Source organism: Salvelinus namaycush, unplaced genomic scaffold (genome assembly GCF_016432855.1).
Source record: "Salvelinus namaycush isolate Seneca unplaced genomic scaffold, SaNama_1.0 Scaffold1978, whole genome shotgun sequence".
NCBI lineage: Eukaryota > Metazoa > Chordata > Actinopteri > Salmoniformes > Salmonidae > Salvelinus > Salvelinus namaycush.
Genome location: NW_024058761.1, coordinates 41,783 through 47,626, shown reverse-complemented (window position 1 = coordinate 47,626; position 5,844 = coordinate 41,783). Strand labels below are relative to the sequence as shown.

Genomic DNA, 5,844 nt, shown 5'->3' with positions numbered 1-5,844 from the left:
CCACTAGATTTCTTAGATACTTTTTCTAATTATTTTAACATTTTCTAAACTTTCTAAACTAAAACAATTTAATTGAGTATAAATTAGCATATAATAACCCACCCAAAATAATATTAACTCTTGAACCGTTCAAGCTAGAGAGACCGAACCAACTTTCATATGTTCAGGCTATCCTATCCTATCCTATCCTTATCCATCAATAAATCTTTCCATCTACCTACTTTTTCCAATTATAACCAGTCACTACCATTACTACTGCGGTGACTGCCAATACTATAACTTATTTTACAACCATGAATACTTTAAGACAAGCTAGCAAGTACACACATTTTCTTTAGGAAATGTAATTTTCCATGTATTATTATTTTCTCTTAGATTTGGCACAGTGGGGGTATTTGTTAAACTGATATTCAAGGTCAAAACACCAGTCCCCACTGAGGATGATGTCCTTGGTGCCGTCAAGAAGCAATTGTCTCCTCAATTCACGACCACTCAAACCACCTTCCAGAATGCAACTTATATCAGTGAGTTCCACAAATTAGGCTTCATGAAGACATTTATTTCCACTCTATAATATAATTTCTTAATAAGTAAACATTCAACTGCTCCTGCTATCTAAATACTTCTTGAATGTTTTTAATTGTTGTTGAAACTCCTAAATTGTAGCATTTCATTTGATCTGTTGCTATTGTGACCATTTTTTGTGTGCTCACAGAACTTACAGATACTTCATTTGCCATCGACCTTGGTTTCAAAATAACCAATGTAACCCAGGAGTCTCTAAGTAATAGACTCACACTCACCAATGAGACCGAGATCCAGGATTCAATTAACAGACTAGTAAGATACTGTACTTCTACACATAAGATCCATCCATGGTCATGTTCAGGTCATGATAGTAATTGACAACTTGATGTTTTGTCCCCTTTTAGCTCCATAAGGTTCTCAGTGAACCAGACGGCAAACAGTTTCAATTTCCCAACGCCGACTTCATGTAAGTACAACGTCATAACCTTGAACCAACCCATCTTTCTCAACTGCACTCTTTAGAATTTCTGCAGATTTCATTTAGCTGCTGCTTGTACAGCTAAACAGGATGAAGTGAGCATGTTTAACTCTCACACAAAACCCATTTTTACGTCCACAGTGCTGATGGCACTGAAATCACGGCAAACGTGACATATGTATACAAAGAGGAAGATGTCAACCACCCTAGTAGTTTTCTACAGGAAGTCTTAAAAGTCTCAGGTATGCTGCTTTTGTTACCATACGGTTGTCATTTCTATGTTTTTCTTTATGACAGTGAGTTATCAAACACCATGTAACGTGTCTAATACTCAATCTCGAAAACACTTATATATCTATGTTATATGACATATTACACGTTTATAATCCCTCTAAAATGTATTTTCCTTTATTTTCAAGGTCTCCTGACCACCACTGTTTCCCCAACAACAACTACCAGCACCACACCACTTCCTACCCTTTTGACTTCAGTGACATCAACAACTAGGTAAGCAACATCATTTGTTATAATTATTTCATACAATTCAATTAACACCTTGTCAATCGAGGAACCTTTGCAACAATGAACCATGTATATCCATGCTTGTGTCGTTAACTACTGATGTTTTAATAAAAGCATCCAAAATGTCAACCTTTCTTTAGAAAAGCTCTTTGAGTACATCAATCGGTCAAAAGGCGCAATGTAAATCCAATCCATTATTATTAATGTGCTTGCTGAAGGCAAGACCACTAGATTTCTTAGATACTTTTTCTAATTATTTTAACATTTTCTAAACTTTCTAAACTAAAACAATTTAATTGAGTATAAATTAGCATATAATAACCCACCCAAAATAATATTAACTCTTGAACCGTTCAAGCTAGAGAGACCGAACCAACTTTCATATGTTCAGGCTATCCTATCCTATCCTATCCTATCCATCGATAAATCTTTCCATCTACCTACTTTTTCCAATTATAACCAGTCACTACCATTACTACTGCGGTGACTGCCAATACTATAACTTATTTTACAACCATGAATACTTTAAGACAAGCTAGCAAGTACACACATTTTCTTTAGGAAATGTAATTTTCCATGTATTATTATTTTCTCTTAGATTTGGCACAGTGGGGGTATTTGTTAAACTGATATTCAAGGTCAAAACACCAGTCCCCACTGAGGATGATGTCCTTGGTGCCGTCAAGAAGCAATTGTCTCCTCAATTCACGACCACTCAAACCACCTTCCAGAATGCAACTTATATCAGTGAGTTCCACAAATTAGGCTTCATGAAGACATTTATTTCCACTCTATAATATAATTTCTTAATAAGTAAACATTCAACTGCTCCTGCTATCTAAATACTTCTTGAATGTTTTTAATTGTTGTTGAAACTCCTAAATTGTAGCATTTCATTTGATCTGTTGCTATTGTGACCATTTTTTGTGTGCTCACAGAACTTACAGATACTTCATTTGCCATCGACCTTGGTTTCAAAATAACCAATGTAACCCAGGAGTCTCTAAGTAATAGACTCACACTCACCAATGAGACCGAGATCCAGGATTCAATTAACAGACTAGTAAGATACTGTACTTCTACACATAAGATCCATCCATGGTCATGTTCAGGTCATGATAGTAATTGACAACTTGATGTTTTGTCCCCTTTTAGCTCCATAAGGTTCTCAGTGAACCAGACGGCAAACAGTTTCAATTTCCCAACGCCGACTTCATGTAAGTACAACGTCATAACCTTGAACCAACCCATCTTTCTCAACTGCACTCTTTAGAATTTCTGCAGATTTCATTTAGCTGCTGCTTGTACAGCTAAACAGGATGAAGTGAGCATGTTTAACTCTCACACAAAACCCATTTTTACGTCCACAGTGCTGATGGCACTGAAATCACGGCAAACGTGACATATGTATACAAAGAGGAAGATGTCAACCACCCTAGTAGTTTTCTACAGGAAGTCTTAAAAGTCTCAGGTATGCTGCTTTTGTTACCATACGGTTGTCATTTCTATGTTTTTCTTTATGACAGTGAGTTATCAAACACCATGTAACGTGTCTAATACTCAATCTCGAAAACACTTATATATCTATGTTATATGACATATTACACGTTTATAATCCCTCTAAAATGTATTTTCCTTTATTTTCAAGGTCTCCTGACCACCACTGTTGCCCCAACAACAACTACCAGCACCACACCACTTCCTACCCTTTTGACTTCAGTGACATCAACAACTAGGTAAGCAACATCATTTGTTATAATTATTTCATACAATTCAATTAACACCTTGTCAATCGAGGAACCTTTGCAACAATGAACCATGTATATCCATGCTTGTGTCGTTAACTACTGATGTTTTAATAAAAGCATCCAAAATGTCAACCTTTCTTTAGAAAAGCTCTTTGAGTACATCAATCGGTCAAAAGGCGCAATGTAAATCCAATCCATTATTATTAATGTGCTTGCTGAAGGCAAGACCACTAGATTTCTTAGATACTTTTTCTAATTATTTTAACATTTTCTAAACTTTCTAAACTAAAACAATTCAATTGAGTATAAATTAGCATATAATAACCCACCCAAAATAATATTAACTCTTGAACCGTTCAAGCTAGAGAGACCGAACCAACTTTCATATGTTCAGGCTATCCTATCCTATCCTATCCTTATCCATCAATAAATCTTTCCATCTACCTACTTTTTCCAATTATAACCAGTCACTACCATTACTACTGCGGTGACTGCCAATACTATAACTTATTTTACAACCATGAATACTTTAAGACAAGCTAGCAAGTACACACATTTTCTTTAGGAAATGTAATTTTCCATGTATTATTATTTTCTCTTAGATTTGGCACAGTGGGGGTATTTGTTAAACTGATATTCAAGGTCAAAACACCAGTCCCCACTGAGGATGATGTCCTTGGTGCCGTCAAGAAGCAATTGTCTCCTCAATTCACGACCACTCAAACCACCTTCCAGAATGCAACTTATATCAGTGAGTTCCACAAATTAGGCTTCATGAAGACATTTATTTCCACTCTATAATATAATTTCTTAATAAGTAAACATTCAACTGCTCCTGCTATCTAAATACTTCTTGAATGTTTTTAATTGTTGTTGAAACTCCTAAATTGTAGCATTTCATTTGATCTGTTGCTATTGTGACCATTTTTTGTGTGCTCACAGAACTTACAGATACTTCATTTGCCATCGACCTTGGTTTCAAAATAACCAATGTAACCCAGGAGTCTCTAAGTAATAGACTCACACTCACCAATGAGACCGAGATCCAGGATTCAATTAACAGACTAGTAAGATACTGTACTTCTACACATAAGATCCATCCATGGTCATGTTCAGGTCATGATAGTAATTGACAACTTGATGTTTTGTCCCCTTTTAGCTCCATAAGGTTCTCAGTGAACCAGACGGCAAACAGTTTCAATTTCCCAACGCCGACTTCATGTAAGTACAACGTCATAACCTTGAACCAACCCATCTTTCTCAACTGCACTCTTTAGAATTTCTGCAGATTTCATTTAGCTGCTGCTTGTACAGCTAAACAGGATGAAGTGAGCATGTTTAACTCTCACACAAAACCCATTTTTACGTCCACAGTGCTGATGGCACTGAAATCACGGCAAACGTGACATATGTATACAAAGAGGAAGATGTCAACCACCCTAGTAGTTTTCTACAGGAAGTCTTAAAAGTCTCAGGTATGCTGCTTTTGTTACCATACGGTTGTCATTTCTATGTTTTTCTTTATGACAGTGAGTTATCAAACACCATGTAACGTGTCTAATACTCAATCTTGAAAACACTTATATATCTATGTTATATGACATATTACAAGTTTATAATCCCTCTAAAATGTATTTTCCTTTATTTTCAAGGTCTCCTGACCACCACTGTTGCCCCAACAACAACTACCAGCACCACAACACTTCCTACCCTTTTGACTTCAGTGACATCAACAACTAGGTAAGCAACATCATTTATTATAATTATTTCATACAATTCAATTAACACCTTGTCAATCGAGGAACCTTTGCAACAATGAACCATGTATATCCATGCTTGTGTCGTTAACTACTGATGTTTTAATAAAAGCATCCAAAATGTCAACCTTTCTTTAGAAAAGCTCTTTGAGTACATCAAATCGGTCAAAAGGCGCAATGTAAATCCAATCCATTATTATTAATGTGCTTGCTGAAGGCAAGACCACTAGATTTCTTAGATACTTTTTCTAATTATTTTAACATTTTCTAAACTTTCTAAACTAAAACAATTTAATTGAGTATAAATTAGCATATAATAACCCACCCAAAATAATATTAACTCTTGAACCGTTCAAGCTAGAGAGACCGAACCAACTTTCATATGTTCAGGCTATCCTATCCTATCCTATCCTTATCCATCAATAAATCTTTCCATCTACCTACTTTTTCCAATTATAACCAGTCACTACCATTACTACTGCGGTGACTGCCAATACTATAACTTATTTTACAACCATGAATACTTTAAGACAAGCTAGCAAGTACACACATTTTCTTTAGGAAATGTAATTTTCCATGTATTATTATTTTCTCTTAGATTTGGCACAGTGGGGGTATTTGTTAAACTGATATTCAAGGTCAAAACACCAGTCCCCACTGAGGATGATGTCCTTGGTGCCGTCAAGAAGCAATTGTCTCCTCAATTCACGACCACTCAAACCACCTTCCAGAATGCAACTTATATCAGTGAGTTCCACAAATTAGGCTTCATGAAGACATTTATTTCCACTCTATAATATAATTTCTTAAT

General features: G+C 35.7%; 3 long non-coding RNA genes across 3 annotated transcripts; all 3 read left to right on the top strand.

The window, feature by feature from the left end:
* Nucleotides 1-381: 381 nt before the first annotated feature.
* Nucleotides 382-980, top strand: LOC120037902. The gene is made up of 3 exons (XR_005474898.1): nucleotides 382-524; nucleotides 716-840; nucleotides 933-980. It is a non-coding gene; the product is annotated as an uncharacterized LOC120037902 (long non-coding RNA).
* A 1,152-nt stretch (nucleotides 981-2,132) lies between these two features.
* LOC120037901 lies at nucleotides 2,133-2,731 on the top strand. Its single transcript, XR_005474897.1, has 3 exons — nucleotides 2,133-2,275; nucleotides 2,467-2,591; nucleotides 2,684-2,731. It is a non-coding gene; the product is annotated as an uncharacterized LOC120037901 (long non-coding RNA).
* Nucleotides 2,732-3,884: 1,153 nt separating this feature from the next.
* On the top strand, nucleotides 3,885-4,483 carry LOC120037900. The gene is made up of 3 exons (XR_005474896.1): nucleotides 3,885-4,027; nucleotides 4,219-4,343; nucleotides 4,436-4,483. It is a non-coding gene; the product is annotated as an uncharacterized LOC120037900 (long non-coding RNA).
* Nucleotides 4,484-5,844: the final 1,361 nt, after the last annotated feature.